Below are 26,683 nucleotides of genomic sequence, written 5' to 3'. Positions count from 1 at the left end.
TGTAGTGCTGTTTCTGTAGCGAGTGGCCGTCCGCCGTTCTGTATTGTCATTGCCCTTTCCTTGGTGACCACATGTCCGCCGGTTTCCATAGAAAATCTTAGAGGTTTGGCTGGGTGCAGTGGCTCATGCCTGTAATTTCAACACTTTGGAAGGCTGAGGCGAGCAATCACTTGAGGTCAGGAGTTCAAGACCAGCCTGGGCAACATAACAAGACTCATTTCTGTTATAAAAAGAAAAAAGAAAACATTTTATGATTAAAAAAAAAAAAAGAAAATCTGAGAGGGGCAAGGCCATCCTTCTGAGGCCACGGACAATAAATACACGAGTGTAATCAGCCAGAGAATGAGGCTCCAAGAGGCCTGGATTCCCGGGTGTTCCTCAGAAGTCCCCAACTCCTAGTGACAGTGGAGAGGAGCATGTCCCCCTTCGGTCACCCTGTCTGTCGCATATGCTCTGCTGATAAATGCTGCTTGTACTCTGCTGAGCCCTGTCCCTCCATCGTGCCTTGTGTTGAATTCCATATTAGTTACTCAAAGACAGCTGGCCTTAAACTTGGCGTTTTTATCTCCTTCTGATCCCAGTAAATGGAAGAAGCTTGGGCAGGCGCCGCCTGGTAGGTACCTGCCACTTGGGGCATTTCTTCTCAGGACACATTTTTAGACTCATCTTCATGGAGAAGGGGGCTGGAACCCACCTGCTTGGCCCCGACCCCGCCACTGCCAGTGGGTGGAGGGTGGCGCCCACTTCCTCATCTTTCGCTGTAGTAAGGAGAGTCTCACTGCAGCCTGCGGTCCTCGGGAGGTGGGGAAGGGGGAGTTGGCTGTAGGCTTCCGCCCCGCCAGCCCCATGCACTTTCCCATCCAAGGGCCAACCTGGAAATCTGTGGAGCGCCCATGCGGGAAGTCCAAGGTGAGACCCACTTCACTTGTGCCAGCAGCCAGAGCCTCCTGCTGGAAACTTCTTTTAATTTTTTGAGACAGAGTCTTGCTCTGTCGCTCAGGTTGGAGTGCAGTGTCACAGTCTCGGCTCACTGCAACCTCCGCCTCCTGGGTTCAAGTGATTCTCCTGCTTCAGCCTCCCAAGTAGCTGGGATTACAGGCACACACCACTACCACAGCCAGCTAATTTTTGTATTTTTCGTAGATTTCACTGTGTTGGCCAGGCTGGTCTCGAACTCCTGACCTCAGGTGATCCACCCACCTCAGCCTCCCAAAGTGCTAGGATTACAGGCATGAGCCACCGCGCCCGGCCCTCCTGTTGGAAATTTTGAAGCCACATAAGGCCAGAGCGGTGGTGGGAGCGGGGGGCTGTGGCTGGAGTGTGCAGAGCGGTGGTGGGAGCCGGGGGCTGTGGCCGGAGTGTGCTGGGTGTGCAGGAGGCGGGGTTCCCTGCTGTTCCCTGTGACAGCAGGTGTGTGTGAGTTGGGGGGCTGTGACAGTACGTGTGTGTGTGTGTAGATAGCACATATGTGGAGCCTCAGCTCAGTGCCTGGCCTGCGCCCCGAGGGGACATTGGGTCACCATTTGTTTGGGGTCTCAGTCTTGAGGAGCCACCACTGCCCTGACGCTGGTTGTTCCTCTGGCCACACCGCAGGATTGATTACTAATCATGGAGGTGACGTTGGAATGTTGCATATGTAGAAACGGGGCTTGCTTAGAGCTTTCGCCCATGGGGTAGGACAGCCTGGCTTACCAGGAGGAGGGTGTCCTCTTCCCTATGGATACAGCCCACAATCCTCACGGCTCCATACCTTCCAGGGCACAGCATGGCAGAGCCAGGGCTGGTGGTGTTCCTGCTGGTATGACACCAAGAGTGTTGATCTTGGTGGAAATGCCCAGGTCTCCTTTTGTTCTGGGAAAGGAGGAAAGGTTCTTCGGTGTCTGATGAGTGTCTAATGTGTTCCACGAGGAGGATTAGGCACCCATGAGGGTTCAGTGGGGAGTAAGGTTCACCTGCTGTTGGAGATTTCACCTTCTAGACTGGCCCTTCCCAGATGTCACTGGGAAAAGCTCTAGTCCAGGAGGGAAAAGGTCTTCTGATGGGGACGTGGCTGGGGAGGGATGCTTTGTGGTGACTGGGACTCCAACAGGCGGGAAAAGCCACAAGAACATCAGGAGGTGAGCGCCAAGATGGCTGGAGCCTTGAAGGGTTTTTCTGGGGACAGGATCCTGCTCTGTCACCTGGGTTGGAGCGCAGTGACACAATCACAGCTCACTACAGCCTCCAACTCCTAGGCTCAAGGAGTCCCTCCGTCTCAGTGTCCCGAGTAGCTGGGATTACAGGCACGTGGCACCACAATGCCTGGCTATTTTATTTTATTTTTATGGTTTTTTTTGAGACAGAGTCTTGCTCTGTTGCCCAGGTTGGAGTGCAGTAGCACGATCTCAGCTCACTGCAGCCTTCACCTTCTGTGTTCAAGCAATTCTTCTACCTCAGCCTCCTGAGTAGCTGAGATTACAGGCATGTGCCACCACACCCAGCTACCTTTTTTGTATTTTTAGTAGAGATGAAGTTTCACCATGTTGCCCAGGCTGGTCTCGAACTCCTGACCTTGTGATCCACCCGCCTCAGCCTCCCAAAATGTTGGGATTACAGGTGTGAGCCACCGCGCCTGGCCATAGTTTTTAAATTTTTGGTAGAAACAGAGCCTTTTGCTGTTGCCCAGGCTACTCTCAAACTCCTGCGCTCATGCAGGGTCCTCCCACTTCGGCCTGCCAAAGTGCTAGGATTACAGGCACGAGCACTGCGCCCGGCTGAAGGTTTTCTGTTTAGAATTGGTTTTTCGAAGTTTCAGTTTTATATCATTAGATTAATATATTTGTCGTCATTTGATATTGCGTCTTTTTAATCCAGAAATTGTAATTTACAGAAGATTGCAATTACTCTGCAGATAAAATTGTGTACATTTTCTTTGAATCTAAGAACAGAGTCCATTTGAAAGAAAAACGTTTTTAAATGTTCTAACTGAGCATCCATTCCCTATTGAATTAAGAATCCATCATGGAACATAATAGGCGGTGGAGTGTTTCTAGGGTATATTGCTTTCTATATTTTTGGGTTTTTTTGGAATATAGTGGCACAATCATAGCTTACTGTGGCCTTGATGTCCTGAGCTCAGGCGATCCTCCCCTCATAGCCTCCAGAGTAGCTGGGACTATAGGTGCGTGCCACCACACCCTGCTAATTTTATGTTTTGTAGAGGCCGGGTCTCACTTTGTTGCCCAGGCTGGTCTCAGACTCCTGGGCTCAAGCTAAATCTCCCACCTTGACTTCCCAAAGTGTAGGGATTACAGGTGTGAGCCACTGCGCCCAGCTCTGCTTTTTGTATTTCTTACTGCAGGCGACATACTTAGTAGCTGTGTTTCTTGGGGCAGATACCTCCCAAAGCCCCAGTTCTGTCACCTATAAATAGTGTAACGACAGGGCCCCGCTCACAGGGTTGCTGTGTGCACATACGTGTATGTACGTACCCATGTGCCTGTATGTGACGGGCTACACCCAGGCCTGTCCCTAGAGTTTAGCTTATGTTCGTTACTAGTATTAACCGGGGAATACTCACCGTGTAACTCATGAGATACAGTGGATTTCTGTTCCTCAGAGCTAACTCGGGGAATTTCTATATTTTATTTATTTATTTTTGAGGCGAAGTTTTGCCCTTGATACCCAGGCTGGAGTGCAGTGGTGCCATCTCGGTTCACTGCAACCTCCGCCTCCCAGGTTCAAGTGATTCTCTTGCCTCAGCCTTCTGAATAGCTGGAATTACAGGCACCCACCACCATACCCAGCTAATTTTTTGTGTTTTTAGTAGAGACAGAGTTTCACCATGTTGGCCAGGCTGATCTTGAAGTCCTGACCTCAAGTAATCCACCCACCTCGGCCTCCCAAAGTGCCAAGTGGCATGAGCCACTGCACCCGGCCTTAGCTCGGCAACTTAAAAAAAAATAAGAACAAATATGGGTAGTTTCGCTTAAAGTGTTTCAAAAGTCGGTTTGGGGCCAGGCACGGTGGCTCACGCCTATAATCCAAGTGGTCTGAGAGGCTGAGGTGGGAGGATCACTTCAGACCAGGAGTTTGAGACCATCCTGGGCAACATAGTGAGATTCCATCTCTACAAAAAGTCAAAATATTAGCTGGGATAGTGGTGTACGCTTAATAGTCCCAGCTACTTGGGAGGCTGAAGTGGGAGGATTGCTTGAGCCCAGGAGGTTGAGGCTGCAGTGAGCCATGATCGCGCCACTACACTCTAGCCTGGGCAACAAAGTGAGATCCTGTCTCAAAAAAAAAAAAAAAAGTTGGTTTGTAATAATGGTTAATCATCTTACAAATATTTATTGAACACCTTCCATGTGCCAGACAGTTTGGCCCTGGGAATAAAACCCTATCTCCATTCTTTAAAAAGTTTCTTATCTTTCTTAGCAAGCAAATAGAACCCAATGGCAGAGTGTGTTAAGTGCTAGGATAGAATGACTGGAATCTTCTGACTGTAGACTTTCCCCACAGAAACACTCTTATGTCAGCGGTGATAAAGTTCTCTGGATAAGCCACATATGGCTCAGTAACCCTTTTTATAGATAAACAGTTCTGCTTTTTGAGCCTTGGTTCTTAACCTTTAAAATATCCATGAAAGTTAAGGACCTACGCCTCTGAGAAATGCACATGTTTGCAGTTTCTGGGGGGCTCCCAGACACTCATCCATGCAGCCCTAGTTTAGAACACAGTTCTCTGGGCCCATAGTCCCAGTTTCAGCTCACCATTCCAGGAGAGCACGTGGGTCACGTCAACCCTCCTCCTCCTCCTTGTGCCTTGGGGTGGAAGGGGATGAAGGGGGTGGGGACTCTAGAGCTTTGGGGTGGGTGACAGATGAATACCAAGGCCTGAGCACTGGGCAGGGACAAGGTGTGCCTGGCCCTGGCTGTGTGCTGGGGAGTGGGAGATGGGTGAAGGAGCAAGGCCACTTGATGTGACAAGGGGTTCCACGGGCTAGCAGCAAGGGCGGCACCTCTGCACTGGGCTGGCCACAGCATGTCAGGAGGGAGCAGCAGCAGCTTTCTGGAAGCCTGGTGGTGTTAGAATCACGTATGTGAGCAGTGGAGGCTGAAAGCCTAGCTCTTGCAAACCCCAGAAAGTGTCTCTTAGCCTTTCCTTTTGCCGTTTGCTTTTCCTTGGCTTTGATCGTGGCCGAACACCGATTTCCCGCGTGTGTGATTCCAGAGTTCTTCTGGAGGCGAGATCACAGGAGGTCTGCAGCACGTCTGACCTGCAGACCCGGCTCACTGGCTTGGCTGTAGGGAGTTAGTGGATGGAGAGTGGCTGGGCAGGTTAGAGACCAGGTAACCCGGCGTGGGGTCCTCTCTGGAGAAACCCCCAGTGCTCCTGCGACATTGGCCTGGCTTCAGGGCTCTGCTATTTGAATGTGATGCTCAACTCTCCAATAAATGGTCGTCTGTGTTAGGCTTGCTTCCAGAAAGAGTGCAGGGATGGTTTTGGGTTTTGTTCTGCTTCTTTTCAGTATGGGAGGAACCTTCCCTGATGGGAGGAAAGAGGAGGAGAACCACATTCCTGAGATGCTGTGATTTTATCATGAAACCATCCCCAGCCCTCATCCTGGTGACGTCAGTCGGCCCAGTCCTACTCCAGAACGCTTTTTGGGTGTCCGTCTGCAGGACTTTGCTTGGTTAATTTTTGTCTCCTCGGAAACAGACCCCGTTGCTCTGGGAGGAGAGCCGAGCTGCGGTTCAGGGGCCATCGCTGGTCATTTTTTGCCCTGATGTATTTTTGCCTCCACATTTCTTGATCTCTGGAACGTTAATCCCAACGATGCCTGGTCCGCGGTGCTCACAGTCTGCGTCTGTGCTTTCGACACCTGTCCTGCTCAGATGCACGTGATCACGCCCAGGTCTCCATCCTGGCTCTTGTTGGCTGCGGCGGCAGTCCTGACTGTCGGGGACACCTGGCTCAGCACGCCCAGCTTGCAACAGGGAGCACCCTCTGCTGCTCACAGAACTGGCCATCCACTTTCTTCTCCTTTCCCGGGTGCCAGCGTCTTCCTCTACCCCTTCTACGCCGGCCTGGCGCATTTCTCTGATTTCTGTGTTCCCTGGTTGCAGTTGTAAAAATTCAGGCTTGGGAGTTGTCTTGAGATAGGACTTGCAAAGGAATCTTTTACAGTCGTTGAAATGGGCTAGATTTGTGGATTCCTTCCTGATCCTGGCAGGCACGGTGAGGGGAGGGGTCCCTCCTTTTTATTGATCAGGATGCACCGTGTGCAGGGTAAGCCAGGAAGCCACGCGCCTGACGCTGTCTCTGCCATGGTGAGGAAGACAGAGGATGGGAAGACGCTGCGAACTTTTATGATTCGTTTTTCACTCTCAGTGAGAAAAGCAGCTAGCAGGATGGGTGAGGGAGTGGAGGGTAGTAATATATAGTTGTGGCCTGGGCCCAAACGCATTTAGTCACTGCCTCGACAGCCTTTATATAGACACCACCGGAGTGACTCAGCCTGGAAAAAGAGAGTCACTTAAAAATAAAGTTGCGACTCCAGTGGACACGTGGTGCACAGGCTGCCCTGAGATAGTCACCAGGGCTCCATGGCCCTGCACGCCCCCCAGGGCCCTGGGCGAGTCAGGTGATGAAGTGAGGGCAATCATCGTAACCCTATCGTGGCGTTGTCATGAGGATTTAGTAAAGTCACATATCATCCCCCATGACGTTTTTCTTTTTGTTTTTGTTTTTTTTCTTTTTAGAGCCACGGTCTTGCTCCATGGCCCAGGCTGGAGAGCAGTGGCATGATCTCAGCTCACTGTAGCCTCAACCTCCCAGCCTCAAATGATCCTCCCACCTCAGCCTCCCGAGTAGCTGGGACTACAGGCATGCACCCCCACACCTGTTTAATTTTTTTTTTTTTTTTTGATAGAGATGGGGTCTCACTTTGTTGCCCAGGCTGGTCTAGAACTCCTGGGCTCAAGCGATCCTCCCACTTCAGCCTCCCAGAATGTTGGGATTACAAGTGTGAGCTACCACACCCGGACTTTGATGCTTTTTAAACACAAAACAGTGGCCAGGCATCATCAGCTACTCCTTGATATGTTACTGTTACCCACCGAACTCTCTTCTCTGTTATCAACACATTTTGTTTTGCTCCTTATTAGACCCTAAAACCACTGCACACAGAAGAGTGAAAAGCCCAGCCTCATTTTGCTTTCATCACGTTGAGCCCATTGAGTTGGCTTCACTACCCACAGCCCTAATGTGACACAATGGGGCTTTTTTTTTTTTTTTTTTTTTTTTTTATAGCTAGAATTCCACTCCATCACCCGGGTTGGAGTGCGGTGGCTCAATCTCGGCTCACTGAAACCTCTGCCTCCCAGGCTCAAGCAATTCTTCTGCCTCAGCCTCCCAAGTAGCTGGGACTATAGGCATGTGCCACCGTGTCCAGATAATTTTTTTGTATTTTTCGTAGAGACAGGGTTTCACCATGTTGGCCAGGTTGGTCTCAAACTCCTGACCTCAAATGATCTACCTGCGTCAGCCTCCCAAAGTGTTGGGATTACAGGCATGAGGCACGGTGCCTGGTCAAAAGTAGGTTTCTATAGAGATAGAAATCCCTGGGGTGAGGGGAAAGAGGAATGACTGAGAGTTGGTATGGAGTATCTTTTTGGAATATAAAAATGTCCTGGAATAAGACAGTGGTGACACTTGCACAACTTGGAATACGCCAAATGCCACTGAACTGTGTACTTTAAAAGGGTGAGTTGCATGGTATATAAATTATGTATCAATAAAGCTGTAATTAAAAAAAAAAAATTCCAGCCAGATGCAGTGGCTTACTCTTATAATCCCAGCACTTTGGGAGGCTGAGGCAGACGGATTGCTTTTGCTCAGGAGTTGGAGACCAGCCTGGCCAAATAGTGAGACCTCACCTCTACAAAAAATAGAAGGGAATGGTGGTGTGTACCTATGGTCCCAGCCACTCAAAAGGCTGAGGTGGGAGGGTTGCTTGAGTCCAGCAGGAGATTGAGGCTTCAGTGAGCCATGATTGCGCCACTGCACTCCAATGTGGGTGACAGAGACCCCTGTCTCAAAACAAACAAACAAACAAACAAACAAAAAAAACCTAAACTAAATTAAATTTTAAAAGAATTCCTCTCTTCATGGGGGTGTCAGAAACCCCTGAAGAGATTTCTTAGTTGTTCTCTCATCCTCTGAAGAAGCTCCCCACAGAAAAGTTTCTTGTGAATTTTCATTTTTGCAGCGGCAGTTTGGTTTTAAAAAGGCCACTCCAGGGTTTGGCAAAATGAGAAAACCCCAATAATCAACTTGGGTGTTTAATCATTCTGGAATCACCTACTGTTAAGTTATAATAAGCTTTTAACTAGAAAAAGTTTAAAAATTAAAAGTGAACTTTTAACTGTTACCAATTAAACTCTTTAAGTCAGTTTATCAACCCAAGCCATTCTTTCTTGTCGGTCCCTAAGGGAGAAGAGGTGCCTTGAGTGGGACCCAGTAATGAAGGAAATTTGAATGTAATTGGGGCCGCGGTTGGGGAGGGTGGCTGCATTATCCCCTGACATCCCAGCAAAACCTTGCCGCATGGTCTGGAGGGCACCAGCGGGGGCCTGTAGGGAAGAGAAAGTTGCTTGGGCCCAGGGACATTGAGTGCTAGTCAAGCCCTGGCTTCATTTGCTGCAACAGCATTAATAGTGTTGTGACCTCCATGGCACTGGGACAGAAGCTTAACCCCAGTTTCTTCGTCTGCAAAAACATACCCTGCCTACTTCAAGGGGTCCTGGAGGCTCAATGTCCAGTCTCAGGCGAGGAGTAGAATGCATAGCTAGTTAGTGGTGACAGGCAGTGACCTTGAGCAAGGTCACAAACTGTTCTAAGACTTGGTCCCCTTATCTATAAGCAGGAAGAGAATTGGCGCTATCCCATTTCACCCAGGAGGTTGAAATGAATTCAGATGCACAGAGCATATAGTAGGTGCTCAGTAAACACTTACCCTCCTCTCTTCTTTCCTTCCTTCCTTTCTTTTACAAGTGATGCTGAGCCCTTTTCTAGGGCCAGGGGCAGTCAGATACAGCAGGGATGGAGGGAGAAGATTCCAGATCTCACAGAGATCTGGCAACAGCCAAATAAACAGATGACGCACAAGATAATTTCAGGTGGCGGTAAGAGCTCAAACGGGACAAAATGGTAGGGAGTGATCAAGGATGGGCGAAGGTACTTCGGGGAGTCAGAGAACGTTTTTTGATCTTAAGAATGCAAAATGACTTTTTGTATCACCTGTCAACACAACACACATACACACGGAGCTTTTAGTGCAAATTTTGAACCATTGATAAATTTGGGCAAGCTGTTAGCAGTGGAGTCCCCCCCCATTTCTTCCATGTAAAGCCCTGATCGTCTTGGCTCTAACCACTCACTTACTTTGAAGCATCATATTCAGTCTCTCTGCTTTCTAAGACCAGGGATGCTATTTAACTTGGGCGTTAGAAAATTCAGCTGGCCAGGTGCAGTAGCTCATTTCTGTAATCCCAGCACTTTGGAGGCTGAGGCAGGAGGATTGCTTGAGACCAGGAGTTTGAGACCAGCCTGGGCAATATAGCGAGACCCTATCTCTACAAAAAATGAAGAAATTAGCGGGGCATGGTGGCGCACACCTGTAATTCAGGAGGCTGAGGTAGGAAGATCCCTTGAGCCCGGGAGGTCGAGGCTGCAATGAGCTATGATTGTGTCACTGCACCTCAGCCTGGGTGGCAGAGCAAGACCCTATCTTCAAAAAAAAAAAAAAAAAAAAAAAAAAAAGTCAATGAATTCTGGAGTTTCAAAGAGATCTTATTTTGTTTGTTTGTTTTCTGGGCCAAAGGCCCAGAAATTCTTAGGTAATTCTTCGGTAATTAATTCTTAGGTAATTAACAAGGAGCTAATCTCCTAGTTGCTCTGTTCCTTGTCACTGGAAGTGGTCAGAGCCATGGTGGGGCTTGGTCCAGAGGTGGCAGGTGGCATCTGAAGACCCCGCAGGCCCCTCTTTCCTTCCGGGAGCATCTCAGGACGGCTGCTGTGTCTGCCCCCGCCCCTTGCTGAAACGTCAACAAGGCCGGCATTCCCTTTCCTTCCTGAGAGCCGTGTGTCGCTTCCTTCGTGTGTCCAGCCGTTTTTACAGGGCTATTTTAAGTATAACAGATGCATTATCTGAACGTTTAATAACTGTCAAAAGGGAAGCACTGTCATTAGATTCATGTGCCCTGGAATTTTAGTTGAAAACATGCTGCTTTCTATCACATCTGAGCCTCTATTTTCTTATGCCAAAAAATAGGAATGATGACAACGACCTCGGAGTCATTATGGGCTGGATGAATCTTATAGGGATTCAGAACAACCCAGGCACCAAGCAGAAGGTCAATGAATGGTTTATTGTGTTCATGTTACCGAAATCTACTCTTTTGAGAAACTGTGTTCACAAATGACTTCCCCCCCCCCGCTTTTTTTTTTTTTTTTTTTTTTTTTGAGACGGAGTCTCCCTCTGTGGCCCAGACTGGAGTGCAGTGGCACGATCTTGGCTCACTGCAACCTCTGCCTCCTGGGTTCAAGCAATTCTCCTGCCTCAGCCTCCCAAGTAGCTGGGACTACAGGCACCTGCCACCGTGCCTGGCTACTTTTTGTATTTTTAGTAGAGATGGGGTTTCACTGTGTTGGCCAGGTTAGTCTTGAACTCCTGACCTTGTGATCCACCCGCCTTGGCCTCCCAAAGTGCTGGGATTACAGGCGTGAGCCACCATGCCTGGCCTCACAAATGGACTTTAAAGCTATAAATGTGACGGGGGCCAGTGGCTCACACCTAGAATCCCAGCACTTTGGGAGGCTGAGGCTGACGGATCACTTGAGCTCGAGAGTTTGAGGCAGGAGAATCGCTTGAACCCGGGAGACAGGGGTTGCAGTGAGCTGAGATCACGCCACTGCACTCCAGCCTGGGCTACAGAGTGAGACTCCGTCTCAAAATAAATAAAAATAAAATAAAGCTATAAATGAACGCTTAAAAAAATTCTGAAAGCCTATGGTAGACCCTCGTTTCTACTGCGGACTTGAATAGATACAGTAAAATAAAAACTTGCCTTCTTCCATATGTGTCTAGAGTTTTCTCTCCTTTTGCATTAGTTTCACTGTTCATAGAGTGGAAATGTTTGCTGCTGGACTTTTCTTTTTGGAAGCTATTCTTTGAGAGTAGCCCATAACTTGTCTTTCTGGTCAATAACCTCAACTGAAATGCATTCTGAATGGAGAACGTCATTCTGTGTAGGATTTAATAATAACTTCGGCACAGAAAAGCACTCTGTGCCTCTTCTCGGCAAACAACTTTGTTGAGCACGATTTTAAAGGTGTAACAGCTAAATGCGAAAGCCATATGATTTGGTTGAAATTGTGGTGAGCTGTTATTAATATTTATTGAGTACTTGCTAGGAGCCAGGCATTATGCTAAGTGCATGAGAATCATTTCTCTGCCCCTGGAAGTCACCCTGGGAGCTAAGTATCATCGGTGCCACTTAACGGAGCATAAGCCACCCACCTACCTACTGGGATTTTCCTGGGCAGACAGACTTCTGGGAATGAGGCCATATAATCCCCGAACACCCTGCCTCCTTCAGGTTCCAGAAGCCAAATTTTTCTCTTTTTTTGAGACAGATTCTTGGTCATGTCACCCAGGCTGGAGTGCAGTGGCCTGATCTCGGCTCAGTGCAACCTCTACCTCCCAGGTTCAAGCGATTCTTCTGCCTTAGCCTCCCTAGTAGCTGGGATTACAGGCACCAACCACCACGCCCGGCTAATTTTTATATTTTTAGTACAGATGGGGTTTCACCATGTTGGCCAGGCTGGTCTTGATCTCTTGACCTCAGGTGACTCACCTGCCTTGGCCTCCCAAAGTGCTGGGATTACAGGCATGCGTCACCACACCTGGCCCAGAAGCTTAATTTTTAGTCACTTAACCATTAGCAATTCTTCTTCTATTAGATTTTTTAAAAATCGCTTTTCAGTATTTCTTTGAAGTGGCATACTCATTTAAAGGATTCTATATGTCAGGGGGAATGTTTTGTAGGAGTGTACTTAGGAAGGAACATATCGTTATAGCCTAAAATTTGCCATTGCCCTAAGAAAGCCTTCTTAACTTATGGAATTGGTTATAAGCCAAAGCGTGGGAAAATCTCCCCTTCCACTTTGAGATTATGGCAGTCAAGAAAATGACAATTGGATGCCAAGCCATGCTAACTCTGATACTTGCTGTCTTCATTTTTCCTTTCTCTGGCTAGGGGGCTGCGGCGCGTGTGGGGTGGGTGGGACTAGTCACTGAGCATGTTATTGACTAACATTGGCTTTTCATTTTAACTTGCAAATGTGAGCGGCATAAAAAGTGAGTTTACAAGGAGCATGACTGGCCTGTTATGCAGAGTCTTGTAATTTTGTTTGTGGCCCAGTATTTTAAGAACATATTGTGTTATATAGTTGGTGTCCTTAAAGGAGTATGTAATTGGATCTGGAAGCTTAGATTCTGATACTGACTTGGCCACTGAATGAATGCAAGATCTGAGCAAGCCATGTCCTTTCTGTTGTTCAGTCTAAGAAAGGAGGTGTTGGTGCTGAGTGCGGTGGCTCATGCCTGTAATCCCAGCACTTTGGGAGGCTGAGGCGGGCGGGTCACTTGAGGCTGGGAGTTTGAGACCAGCCTGGCCAACATGGCAAAACCCTGTCTCTACCAAAAATACAAAAATTAGCCGGGTGTGGTGGTGCGCGCCTGTAATCTCAGCTACTCTGGAGGCTGAGACGGAGAATCACTTGAACCTGGAAGGCAGAGATTGCAGTGAGCCGAGATCACGCCCTGCACTCCAGCCTGGATTTCAGAGCAAGACTCCGAGGTTCTGTGTGGCCGAGAGCTACAAATTTTGCAACGAGAGGCTCCTCTCTTTTCCAAAGGTGTCCTTATTTCTGTTGGTCTTACCTGTGGGCCCAAGACATAGGCACATCCCTTTCTTCTTAAAAGGCATTACCTCCTCTGTCTCTTGGGGTTTTCCTACCCAGAATTCATTGATGTGTGCAGCAGATATTCCTGGCAGTCCCATTGTGTGTGGAATGGGGTGAACCAGGAAGACTGTTGTAGGGCTCGGTAACTTCAGGGACACAGCCATCGTAGCTTATAATGGCAGCTGACATTTAGTGAGCACTTACTGCATATCCAGTACTATTCTAAACACTGAAAAGGCATTTAACTAACTTAACACTCACAGGATCCCTACGAAACAGGTACAGTGTTTATTTCTGTTTCAAAGAGAGGGAAACTGAGGCCCAGAAAGGTGGAGTGAGTAACTTGCCTAGGGCGTCACTGCCCACAAGTGGCAAAGCTGCTTCAAGGTCTTTTTTTTTTTTTTTTGAGACAGAGTCTTGCTCTGTTGCCCAGGCTGGAGTGCAGTGGCCGGATCTCAGCTCACTGCAAGCTCCGCCTCCCAGGTTCACGCCATTCTCCTGCCTCAGCCTCCCAAGTAGCTGGGACTACAGGCGCCCGCCACCTTGCCCGGCTAGTTTTTTTGTGTTTTTTAGTAGAGATGGGGTTTCACCGTGTTAGCCAGGATGGTCTCAATCTCCTGACCTCGTGATCCGCCTGTCTCGGCCTCCCAAAGTGCTGGGATTACAGGCTTGAGCCACTGCGCCTGGCCTCGGTTTGTTTTTTGTTTTTTTTTTTTTTTTTTGAGACAGAGTCTTACTCTGTTGTTGAGGCTGGAGCGCAATGGCACGATCTCAGCTCACTGCAAGCTCCGCCTTCCCGGCTCAAGCAGTCTTCCCACTTCAGCCTCCCAAGTAGCTGGGGCTACAGGCATGCGCCACTGTGTCTGATTGATTTTTGTATTTGTTGTAGAAAGGGGTTCTCACTGTGTTACTCACGCTGGTCTCAAACTCCTGGGCTCAGTCCCTCCCAAAGTGCTGGGATTATAGGTGTGAGCCACCATGCCCCTCAGGAATTCTTATTTTTTAGATGGAAATTTTAAATTGGCTTTTATTGGAATCTCATTGAATATGTAGATTTGGAGAGGCCTTAGAAAGCATCTTCGAGTTCTGATTGATTGTTTTAGATTTCATTCACAGGTGAATTTCATTCTATATATTTGACTCGAGGGATCCACAGAAACCATCTACATGGGCTTCACTTACTCTGGTTGATTGTGTGGGATACAAAATCGTCAAAATTGAAGGATTGATCATTGTGTCTGGAGCCAGGCATAAAAATAAACCTCACTCTGTTATCATAGGTGGCTGTGATTAAGATCGAGGGAAAGGTCGGCCCTGGGCCTCCTAACATTGACAGTTTCCTTCAGAAGATTAAGTGCGGCTTCATTTTTGGCCCGGGCCATCAGTAGCTTAAAGCCATTACTGTCTATTGGCTGTTTGGTTTGTCTGAAATATGGGGCCGGCCTCAGCCTATTTCCCTGGGGTCAGGTGTGTTCACATAATCAAAGTGCCAGGAACCCATATCGCATGCAAGCATGTGTGTTCAAATTAGCCTTCTCCGGGGAGGAATTCACAGCGCCGGGAGTACGTGCAGAGATGTTCTTTTGCACTTTTGCATTTTGAAACGTGCATTGCTTATGAGCGCAGCATTTTCAAGCCTTTTCTTGAGATCAGCTCGTTCGGTTACATGTGTTTTTGAAGATGACCATTTGTGAAGCCGTCAGCCACTGGCAAAGTGAAGAAAAATGAAGATTTCCGCCTGGTTGATGTGTGGTCGGGGAATTTCATTGGGCCAGTACAGCTCCCGTGATCTATTCAGAGAAGGGTGGTAGCTTCTGTTTCCTTGAATTAAAAGTTGTAGACAAGTATATTTTCATTTATTTTGCTTATATATCTACAACCCATGAAAGGTATTTCATATGTATTTAAATGATTGCTTTGCCGCAATCAAGTAAAAATACTGGTTAACTTAACAGTGAATTGAGACAAGGAAAAGTGATGTGTGAATAGAAATAAAGAAATTAAAGTAAAACAGGATCAGGGTAGGTTCTAGGGCTAATAATTTAAGAACAGAACATGTGGTTTAACTCTTTTTGCCTCTGTAAGGGGATGTGATATTTCTATTTTTCTTTTTACTGAAACTAGATCGTGAGATACGTTTTTCATTCATATTTAAAACTTGATAAAATGTTTGGCTTTATATTAATTTTCTCAATTATAAGTGGGAAATGAATTCGTTGATAACCCTTTTCAAGTAAATGAACTGATAGATTAGAACCAGAAGAGCCGAGAGTCATTTTTATTTTAAAATTCTTTTTGCATGAACACATCTGTAGTGCTGAGGAATATGTGGAAAATTGAAATATTGCTTCTCTCCTACCGTGTCTCCAGTGCCTCGATAAATCACCTTTTTTTTTTCCTTTTAAAATGTCTGGCCTTATAATTTATGTTTGCATAACCCATTACTAAATTCATAGTAGGTGTTTTAGTTGGCAGACATTATTCCAGGGATTTGGAGGAGTTAAAAAAAAAATACAGACCCTTTGTTAGTATTTATACTAAGTGGACATTTTCCTTTTTTAACAACAACAAAAAAAAAAGAATTAGATTTTTAAAAAAGAATTCGGCGCTATTTACCTTTTTCCTAGGCAAACGCTATTAAGTTCATATTCTCACATTATTCATTGTCTTCATGGAGATTAAGATTTCTTAATGGACTTTATAGCTTTTCTTTCTGTTTTTCAAAATTAGAACTGGCCGAAGAAAATACTTCTGATATTAAGATTGGACAAATTTCTATGGAATTTTCAGTAGGTGTCATGTTGTATAGGAGATAAACATTTCTGTTTTAGTAAGTTTTAGATTTCTTACCTCCCATTGACCATTTTGATCATAAAGTGAAGATGAATATATTCATTCATTTACTGCAGTCTTTGGTACTTGAACAGAAATAGCAATGTTCTCGGTTTGTTCGCATACTTGTGGCTTACCTTTGAGACTTTCTAATTTTTAACCAGACATTTAAAAATAGCCATTCTGTCTTTTAGCCCTAATTTAGAAAATCTTGTAGCGCTTTCCTTTGAAATGATGAAAAAAAAGTTCTTTCTGTTTTCTGTCATCAAAGTTTAAAAAGCGATGTTAGGGTATTTTAAAAGCCAGAAAGATCATGTATGGCGTGCTGAGGAAGTTTGCTTTGTTTGATCATTTTCTCTTCCCTTCACCCCCATCAGCTGGCTAATAATGTTTTCCATGTAAAACGTGTATCACAGCCTGTTGAAATCCCTGTGGTTAATCAGAAGAGAAGTTGTTTCTATCCTATGGAACCTTAATATAGTTGTCAGCAGGTTTGTGGCATCTTTAGTCTCTTTGTGAAATAGAATGCCTGTTACTGTTCAAAGGATAATAGTATGTTAAACAGAAATTCAGAATTCACCACACTGTAACGATGATCTAAAGGTCAAGTTGTACAGTATAAACTTGAAAATCTCTCTCTGACTTCCTTTCCACCTAAATTAGAGCCTAAAAGTCATGAGAATTTTGTCTTATTTTTGTTTATTTTAGAGATAGCATAGGTAATGTTTTATAAAGTTGCCGCCTTTTCACTATAATGCGCTTTCATTATCAGAGATGTTTATTCTGGTTGTATTTCTCTGACAACCTTCAATACTTAACAGAATAATTTAGTTTGGATTCAAAGAAGTGCCTCTTCTATTTCTGTATTTGTTTCTAGAAACTTTGGGGTGGAGGGATTATTGTTCCTTCTTCCTGGCAGTGTGCAGGGTTTCACGAATCTGACTTTTAAAAGCTCAGCTCTCAGCCCCGAGCCTCTCATGAGTTAAAGAAAGGGTTTTTCAGCTTTCGGGAGACGAGAAACACATTTTATGGCTCTTCGTGAAGTCGCCTGCTCCGTCCACGTTCTGTCCTCTTCCTCCTTCCCGGTTTCTGGGCTCCCTGGCTCTTGTCATGAGGCTTTCAGTTTTGTGTCCCAGAAAGCACTCCCCCCCCGGGGACGGTGCCATGCCAAGGCTGGGAGAAAGGAAAAAGGAGGTGTTTATCGCCCTGAAGATGCCTTCCAGCCTTTATTATTAACTCCCTTCCAAAGTAAACTTTCGGGTTTGTTTCAAGTCAGTTCTGGCCAAAGTACAGTTGGGTTTGCCGTGTTCTCTAGGAGTAGAGGTGAAAACAGCATTGCCCGGGGTAAGGAGCAGGAGGAGGAGGAGGAGGAAGGGTCCACTTATAGGAGTGGGTGGAGGGGATCTGTGAGACGGCTGCTGGGACAGATCTGACTTGGAGAGTGACGTGCATGAACGAACAAGGCCCGGCTCTGTCCACGCTTTCACAGCTCTGTGTCCTGCCATCGGACATGCTGGCACGTCTGCTGTGGGTGCCCTGCAGTTCTCCGGGCACTCCTGGCCCAGCTGGGGAGGTTGGCATGGTATCCACCATTTTGATCTCAAGTAGTAAATGAAACTCTTGAGAGGGCAGCACCCAGCAGACGTTTGCAGCTAGAGACAGGGCTCTGGGGATGTGCAGGAACCTGAACCTGGTGTGGCAACCGTGTGGGGCTGTCACGAGGCGTGAGGAGTCTGGGGTGGTGTTGGGGACGGCACACGATGGTGGGACTCAGGCCAAGTGAAGCTTGGACTTCACCCTGTCTAAGGCCTTGCCAAGTGTCAGAGGGTACACACTTGGGAGTCACATGGCCAGGCTCACATTTCCAGCCGACGTTACACTCTACAGCCTGGCAGCAGATGGATGTTTGGGGACAGAGGTGGAGCCGGAACAGCTGGGACGCTGTTTTAGAGGACTTTGCAAGAAATACGCTCTTAAAACAAGGAAGCAGTGGTTATGTCTTACCCATTCAACAACGATCTGTTGTGGACCAGCTGTGTGCCAGGCAGTTGCAGGCCCTGAGGCTGCAGCAGTGAGCAGAAGGCCGAGGTCCCTGCCCTCGCGGTGCTTACACTCTAGTGGAGACAGACTTTAACCCACAGGGCAGGAAAACACTGTTCCAGGAGATGCAGGTGGGGGATTGTGACTGTGGAACTGGGGGCATAGAGGCATAGAGACAGTTTTGAAAGCACTTGGCTGAGAAGGATGTGAGGAGGGAAGAGGGAGGGTGCATCTGTAGACGGACCAGGTTAAGAATGGGGACTTCCCCATCCTGACAAGGGGGAGCCCGGAGCTTGTTTCCAGGTGTGACGGGGGTGGGGAGAAAGGGATTATTCCAAGAGGGGTGCGAATGTCATTTTCAGAGCGAGATAAAGGTCACAGAGTTTGGAAGGAGATGAGATCAGGCACTTGGACTGGCAGGCAGACAGGAGGGAACTCAGGGAGATGGGAACCCCGGGGAGGAAGTTAGGGCAGGATCCCCTGGGAGTTTTCCCAGATACATAGGAGAAAAGGTTGTCCTTCGAGGGTAAGCGGGGGCTAAGTGCAGGGGACAGAAGAGAGGAAAGCCCCGCGGCCATCATGCCCGGCTACTGTGGGTGGTCTGGATTGGAGGCGGCAGCCGGGCTGTGTTTGTGCGGAGGGTGGCAGGGGGCCAGCGGAGGAAGCTGCCTAGGCGCCAGCCCTGCCGTCCCCACCGGCCTCCTCGCTTTGGGGTTTTGCTTTCTGCCCTGGCCACGTGGGACTGGCTAGATGGAGGCTAGGTGGAGATCAGGCAGTCAGGGTTCCCGGCTCTCAGAACCGTAATGGTTAAGCAAGCAGCTTCGTTTCCAGGCACGCAGGAACTCCCCCGTGTCAGCGTTTTCCTAACATGGCTAATCATAAAAACCTCCTGGGTGTGTGTGTGCTTGTTAAAAATACTGTCCCTGGGCCCCACCCTAGACTTAGTGAGACACAGTCACCGGGGAAGGGCCTGGGGACTTGCATTTAGAAACAGCACCTGGAATGCTTACTCCAAGGCCAGTTTGGGCCCCCTTCCGTGGCCTCCCTCTGTGTCCCTTCCTCCAGATGCTGATTGAGGATGTGTCCCCTTCTGGGGCTGTGGTTTGCATGTCTCTGTCTCTGTCACAAAGTAGATGCCTGGGGAGTGTGTGCTGCGTGGCTCCCTGAAGACCCTGCACTGGGGTGTCAGCACCCCAGCCCCCAGCTCCTCCCCCTGTGAAAGACATTAGCTCCTGGAGGGGCTCAAGTGGTAGAAATGAATCTTACCATCAGTGTTTAGACCTAAAAACCATCTCCAGGTTATCACAGCATGAGACAGAGATAGAGGCAGAACCTGGTGGCTCTAGGATTATTTTTGAGCAAAGATCGCCCAAGCTTTGGCATAAGCCAGGGTTATTCACATGTCCGAGTCCCTGGAAATGGGGTGTGACGAGGTTGTGGGGGACCTTCAGAATGAGGGAAAAGGTATAAATCAAAATCGCATTTTTTAATTGAGACAGAGTCTCGCCCTGTCTCCCAGGCTGCAGTGCAGTAGCACAATCTTGGCCCACTGCAACCTCTGCCTCCCAGGTTCAAGCAATTCTCCTGCCTTAGCCTCCCGAGTAGTTGGGACTACAGGTACGTGCCACCACGCCTGGCTAATTTTTTTGTATTTTTAGTAGAGACGGGGTTTCACCACATTGGCCAGGCTGGTCTCGAACTCCTGAGCTCAAGTGATCCACCCGCCTTGGCCTCCTAAAGTGCTGGGATTATAGGTGAGAGCCACCACGCCCGACCTAATGATACAAATATTAGTAGATTTCTGCTTACTCACTTCATCACCACCAGCATTTTCTAGCAAATGTGAGTTCAGCAGACACCAAAGATTTTTATAAATCATAGGAGACAGTCTTTAACGTTGAGAAGATTCTGTTAACTCGTCTGTTCTACCCACACTCTTGCCCTTCCTCCCTCACAGAAAAGCCAGGAGAAAGGTGAATAATTGAATTACAGATGGCAGTAAATATTTGGATCTAGCTACTTATGAGGCCTGAATGATATCAGTCAGTACAAAAGGTTGATATCCATGTTTTTTGGGGGTGTGTGTGTGTGTGTGTGTGTGTGTGTGTGTGTGTGTTTGAGACACAGTCTCGCTCTGTCACTCAGGCTGGAATGCAGTGGTGTGATCATAGCTCACTGCAGCCTCAACCTCCCAGGTTCAAGTGATCCTTCCACCTCAGCCTGCTGGGTAGCTGGGACCACAGGCGTGTGCCACCACACCCAGCTAATTTTTTTGCAGAAACAGGGTCTCACTATGTTGCCCAGGTTGGTCTCAAACTCCGGGGCTCAAATAATCTTCCTGTGTCGGCCTCCCAAAGTGCTGTGATTACAGGCATGAGCCACTGTGCCTGGCCAATATCCAGCATGTTGGGAGCCTTTTTTTGGTTACATTTCATCCTCATCTACTGGCCTGGAGATACTGGTGTCAATCAGGTCTTCACTGGGGGAAGAGATTTTTTTAAAAAGTCAGATTTACACTCAGTAAGATTCACCCTTTTCAGATGTCCACTTTGATGAATTTTGACAACCACATATGGTCATGTGCCACCACCATTATTAAGACAGAGGACAGGCTGGGTGCAGTGGCTCACACCTGTAATCCCAGCACTTTGGGAGGGCAAGGTCGGCAGATCACCTAAGGTCAGGAATTGGAGACCAGCCTGGCCAACATGGCAAAACCCCGTCTCTACTAAAAACACAAAAATTAGCCAAGCATGATGGCTCACGCCTATAATCCCAGCACTTTGGGAGGCTGAGGCGGACAGATCACTGAGGTCAGGAGTTTGAGACCAACCTGGCCAATGTGATGAAACTTCGCCTCCACTAAAAACACAAAATTTAGCTGGGCATGGTGGTACAATGTCTGTAATCGCAGCTACTTGGGAGGCTGAGGCAGGAGAATCGCCTGAACCTGGGAGATGGAGGTTGCAGTGAGTCAAGATCATGCCACTGTAGTCCAGCCTGGGCAACAAGATCAAAACTCTGTCTCAAAAAAAAAAAAGATATAGGATGATTCCACTCTCCCCCCACATTCTCCCAAGCCTCTATGTAGTCAGTCCCTTCCCCTACCCTCAGTCCATGGCAACCACGAATCTGTTTTTTGTCAGCATCATTTTGTATTTTCTGGAGTGTTACATAAAGGGATCATACCGCACGCAGTCTTTGAGGCTGGCTTCTTTCACTTAGCGCGGTGCATTTGCAATTCAGCAGTGTGGCCGCTCTCAGTGCCAATTAGTATTCCATTGTGTGGATATACCACAGCGTGGAGGGATTTTTAAGGCTGGTCAGGCAGTGCTTATGTCACGGGCCCAACATCCAGTCCCCTGGGCCATTTAAAGCTGAGCACAGCCCCACACCTAACCCTCGTCCTAACGATTGTGTAGCCACTCTGCAGCTTCACATCCTGAATGTGAGCAGTCTTTTTTAAAGAAGGAGGTTTTGTGCCAGGTGCAGTGGTTCATGCCTGTAATCCCAGTAGTTTGGGAGGCTGAGGCGGGTGGATCACTTGAGCCCAGGAGTGGCCTGGCCAACACAGTGAAACCCCACCTCTAAAAAATGCAAAAATTATTGGTGGTGGGTATCTGTGGTCGCAGCTACTTGGGAAGCTGAGGCCAGAGGACCACTTGAGCGTGGGAGTTTGAGACCAGCTGGGGCAACATAGTGAGACCCCTCCATAAAAAATACAAAAATTGGGGTCAGGCGCGGTGGCTCATGCCTGTAATCCCAGCACTTTGAGAGGCTGAAGTGGGTGGATCAGGAAGTCAGGACCAGCCTGACCAACATGGTGAAACCCCATCCCTACTAAAAATACAAAAATTAGCCAGGCATGGTGGTGGATGCCTGTAATCCCAGCTACTTGAGAGGCTGAGACAGAGAATTGCTTGAACCCGGGAAGTGGAGGTTACAATGAGCCAAGATCGTGCCACTGTACTCCAGCCTGGGTGACAGAGTGAGACTCCGTCTCTAAAACAAAAAAAGCCGGGCATGGTGGTGTAAGCCTGTGATCCCAGCTACTTAGGAGGCTGAGAGGCAGGAGGATTGCTTGAGCCTGGGAGGTTGAGGATGCAGTGGGCACTGCACTCCAGCCTGGGTGTCAGAGGGAGACCCTGTCTCAAGAAGAAAAAAAAAAAAGGAGGTTTTAGTGTTTGCAAAGCTGGCCAGTTTCCAGCCTGGGTCACCAGTGGAAAAAATATTTGAGTGTTGTTGGCAAGAGAAGCTCGCCCAGAGACACACTCCATGAAGTCCCTGGCTCCCACCAGGGGTGCCTGTGATGGAGGGCAGGCTGTGGTGCCTGTGGGCACGCACAGGTGAGACAGAAGGAGTAAGGGGTTATTACTCCCGGGCGCAGCTCTGCCTGGAGGCCAGATGTCCTCCTTCCTTCGATCTCTGAATTACAGATGCTCTTCTAGTATTTTCTTATATTGATAGATATATGTGTATATATATCAATGTAAGATATATATCAATATAACACACACATATGTATATGTGTGTGTGTGTGTTTTCTTGTTGTTCTATTTCTTATATTGTCATTTGATTCCTTTGTCCTTTAACTTGCAAGTGAATGTGTTTTCTTATTAGATTGTAAGCTCTGGGAAGGTAAGACCAGCACTTCAATCCTCCCAGATCCTTGGTTGGGCATGTTATTGATCAGTCCACATCTATTGCTTGGCTGATTGACTAAATGCTGTGGTGCCCATGTTCACTGAGGGATTCCAGACCCCTGTCTAGCCCAAGGATGCCTCACAGTGGGAATGCTGGCACAGCTGTCTTGGCAATCAGTAGACCATCCTGTTAGTTCTTCAAGCCCAGAGAGGGTTAGTGACTTGCCCGGAGTCACACAGCAATCCATTAGTGAGGCCGGCCCCTTCCGTTTCTCTTGTAGTGAAGAGCTCCTCACAGTTTATTTGCATACTGTAAATTTGCAGAGTCAGAAGGAAAAGGGCAGGGAGCTGGGCTTCCTTGAGGCAGGTGGCTCTTTTAAAGCTGGAGCATGTTGTCGCCAATCTGAGCTTGTTTCCAGGGATACAGTCAGCCGGGCAGCCTGTTCCCATCAACCTGAGCCCTGATGGAGGCCTGGACCTGACAGGCTGCCTGGGGAACTCACTGGGAGGAGGGCGGGTCGGGGGAGACCCAGGAGCCATGCTGGAGTCTCTCTGGCCTACTTTTTGCCATAGTTTGAAGGGAAAGTGAGTGAATTGCCAGGCTCAACCTGCAGTTTCCCCAAAACTTGCACAGGATTGGCCTTCATCACTGCATGGGGAGATCTCCTTTGGGGGTCTGCTTCGTGGTAGCTGGGGTGTCCCTGAGGAATACCTGGCTTTCCTCACTGTTCCTGGAGTATCTTAAAGATGAAAATGGAAGAAAGTGCTCACATCTTTGTTTTGTGCTGCAAGCAAAGTCTTGGAAAAATGAATGATGCCAGTGGAATCTATTTATTGTAATTAATTTCCTCAAGCTACGGGATCGCCTTTTCTTGCTGAGATTGCCGTTTGGCAGTTGCAGGTCAATAGCCCGATTCTGAGAGTGGATGTCTCTCTTCCCTTCTCTGGTAGTTTTCACGTCGGGGCATTCCTGAACTCCATCTGCCTCATTTCAGGCTGGGATCACAGTTCAGGAGCGAAGGCTTTATGATATTAACTAGTCAACAGATACATTCTTTGAAGAATTTCTGTGTTTTTAATTACCCCACGCAAGCCTTTGGACGCAAGGGTTATGAGGGGCATTTTGCATTGCTAAATTCCAGCCTTGATTGCAAACCTTAAAAGAGCAGAAACTGCTCAGAACAAGTTGTTAAAAGCACAGACACAAGGGAAAGGTTCCTCTCTCTCCCTCCCCCTCTCTCTGTCCCTGTTTTTAAGTCCTTTCAGCTGGAAGTGAAACTGCAACATTATCAAACATGCCAGTACACACTGTTTCCCAGGCCTGTTTTTGCATGAGTTGGGGTAGAAATGTACCCAGCTTCTGTTCCAGTAGGTGGAGAAAGATGCTTAAATCCTAGAAGCACCGTTCACCTACCTTTTTAGGGTACTGCAGGTTTAGCTCGAGGGTTGGAGGGCATCCAGAAAAGCATGACTAAGAGAGAAAAAGACTACTCCCAAAGCTAACAGGGTGGAGTATCATAGCCAGGACAGGAAAATTCCCAGCAGGGAAATGGCCTGTCTGTAACGCAGACACATTGGGTCATAGGTTTGCTTTCACAGAATAAGTGAATCGGAACAAACGTCTTTTTTGAATTTCATTCCAAGAGGCCCAGTTTCTGCAGGTGTGTCTTTTCGATCTCACCTTGTATTCAGTATTATTTCAAGCAATCTCCATTTGAAGCAGTGTCTATTCCAGACCAAAAAACCTGGCTAAAAAATGTTGTTATTGTTGTTTCTGAGACAGGGTCTTTCTCTGTCGCCCAGGCTGGAGTGCAGTGGTGTGGTCTCAGCTTACTGCAGCCTCGACCTCCTGAGTTTCAGCGATCCTCTCACCTCAGCCTCCCTAGCAACTGAGACCACAGATGCCCGCCACCATACCCGGTGAATCTTTAAATTATTTGTAGAGACAGGGTTTCCCCGTGTTGCCCCAGGCTGGTCTCAAACCACTCCTGTGCTCAAGCGATCCCCCTGCCTTGATCTCCCAAAGTACTGGGATTACAGGCATGAGCCACTGCAGGCCTCCCAGACTCTGGGTTGCTTTTCCTGTTGTGAGGGCAACTTGAGCTCCTCCACCGATTGCTCCAAGCCTTTGCTCCAGCTTTTGGTGCCTGAGGTGGTGGGAGCAGCATGGCCTTTGCTGCACACGGACCTGGGCCCAGATCTAGGTTCCATCAGCTGCTGGGAGATCAGTTCCCTTCTCTGCACCTCCATTCAGCTTGGACAGGAATCTGTCCTTCCTAGAACAGCTGTGATTAATAACTGAGACCACACCTGTGTTCGCTGTGGCTTAGTGCCGTGCACACAGGTACCTAGTGGATGTTAACTTTCCTCTCCATCCTGGTCAGTGCTTAATTTTGTTTTTTGTTTTGTTTTGTTTTGTTTTTGTTTGTTTTGTTTTTTTCAAGATAGATTCTTGCTCTGTCACCCAGGCTGGAGTGCCGTGGCACAGTCTTGGTTCACTGCAACCTCCATCTCCCAGGTGCAAGTGATTTTCCTGCCTCAGCCTCCTGAGTAGCTGGGATTACAGGTGCCCGCCACCATGCCTGACTAATTTTTGTATTTTTAGTAAAGACAGGTTTTCACCATGTTGGCCAGGCTGGTCTCAAGCTCCTGAGCCCAAGTGATCCACTCGCCTTGGCCTCCCAAAGTTCTGGGATTATAGGTGTGAGCTACTGCACCCAGCCTCTGGTCAGTGCTTCTGTTGAGTTCAAGAAAAATGACCAATTCATGCAAAACTCTGAGGGGCAGACACTCTCCCACGCTGTGGCGACTGACGTCAGTGCTGCTTTCGGCGTCTTTGTGCAGTGTTGGTTGGTGTTTGCTCTCAGATGGGCTGTTTTCAGTATCACATACCGTATGCAGGATGCAGAGGGGCTCGGCTTACATACCGAGAGTCAGAGGACTCGTGCGGTCACAAGTAGGTTGGGAACAGTGTCCCCTAATGGATGAGTTTTGGGCTTTAAAAAAAAAAAAAAAAAAAAAGCGGGGGCATTGATGAGTCTCGTTGGCATCTTTTGGCTTGTTGAGGCTCGGGATCTAATATTGGTCTCTGCCGTATACCTAGCACAATACCTGCCACTTAGGCATTCCATAAATATCGTTAAGTAAGTGAATTAGGTCGGGTGCGGTGGCTCACGTCTGTAATCCCAGCACTTATGGAGGCCGAGGCAGGTGGATCACGAGGTCAGGAGATCGAGACCATCCTCGCTAACACGGTGAAACCCCGTCTCTACCAAAAATACAAAAAATTATCCAGGCGTGGTGGCAGGCGCCTGTAGTCCCAGCTACTCGTGAGGCTGAGGCAGGAGAATGGCATGAACTCGGGAGGTGGAGCTTGCAGTGAGTCGAGATGGCGTCACTGCACTCCAGCCTGGGTGACAGAGCGAGACTCCGTCTCAAAAAAAAAAGAAAAAAAAAGTGAATTGGGCTGGGTGCCATGGTTCACACTTGTAATCTCAGCACTTACGGAGGCCAAGGTGGGAGGATTTTCTTGAGCCCAGGAGTTTGAGACCAACCTGGGCAACATAGCTAGACCGCGTCTCTATTTAAAAATAATAATTTAAAAAATGACAACTTGAGCCACACACAGGTTCTTGCCAAAGCCTCCATTAGTGCTGTGACTCAGGAAGGAAAACTTGTTTTTTTCTTCAGTTGACTGGGCTCAGCCATCCCAGGTGTGAGTGACCCAGGCCTTGAGAACAGGTACTTGATCTGTAGGGAGCCCTGTCCCCACCCAGGGAGACTGTCCCAGCCCCTCCCGATGGCTCCTTCCAGAGAGCGGCTGGGTTGCAGGGGGTAGTCGTGTCCAAGAGTCCTGCAGGATGGAGTGGGAAGGGGCGGGAGGGCTGCCCTGCACTGCCAGCTGTTCATCTACCCCAGTGCCATGGAAACAGAGCTCCTGCTTTTCCCCAGGAAGGCGCTGATACATTTATAGGCTAGCATTCAACATCAGCGATGTGCTTTGGCAGGCTCAGCAGTAAGACATAAACCCACCAAGGTCTGGGGGAAGCACTGGGTGTTACCGTCCTGGCTCACGCGGGAGACCCATGCTCCTCCGTGACCATTTGTGGCCAGTGAGCCACCAGTTGACACCAGCGATCCAGCTCTCTGCGCCTCTC

At 48.1% G+C, this 26,683-nt stretch overlaps 3 protein-coding genes across 6 annotated transcripts in view; 2 read left to right on the top strand and 1 right to left on the bottom strand.

Annotated features, from left to right (window-relative positions):
- PRKRIP1 (PRKR interacting protein 1) overlaps positions 1-26,683 on the top strand; it is a 532,772-nt gene that overhangs the window by 57,238 nt on the left and 448,851 nt on the right. The window lies entirely within an intron of this gene.
- IFT22 (intraflagellar transport 22) overlaps positions 1-26,683 on the bottom strand; it is a 984,170-nt gene that overhangs the window by 618,448 nt on the left and 339,039 nt on the right. The window contains exon 1 of one of the 4 annotated variants that reach the window (XM_050783887.1): positions 9,370-9,379. The exons of the other annotated variants lie outside the window; for them this stretch is intronic. The gene's annotated coding sequence lies outside the window, so the exon portion shown is untranslated. Of the gene's footprint in view, positions 1-9,369; positions 9,380-26,683 lie in introns of those variants that run through there. 4 annotated transcript variants of the gene reach the window in all.
- CUX1 (cut like homeobox 1) overlaps positions 1-26,683 on the top strand; it is a 1,083,765-nt gene that overhangs the window by 744,136 nt on the left and 312,946 nt on the right.

The sequence above is a fragment of the Macaca thibetana genome, chromosome 3 (assembly GCF_024542745.1).
Source record: "Macaca thibetana thibetana isolate TM-01 chromosome 3, ASM2454274v1, whole genome shotgun sequence".
NCBI classification, from domain to species: domain Eukaryota; kingdom Metazoa; phylum Chordata; class Mammalia; order Primates; family Cercopithecidae; genus Macaca; species Macaca thibetana.
The sequence above is the reverse complement of the archived record's forward strand: the minus strand, read 5'-3'. Positions and strand labels throughout refer to the sequence as shown.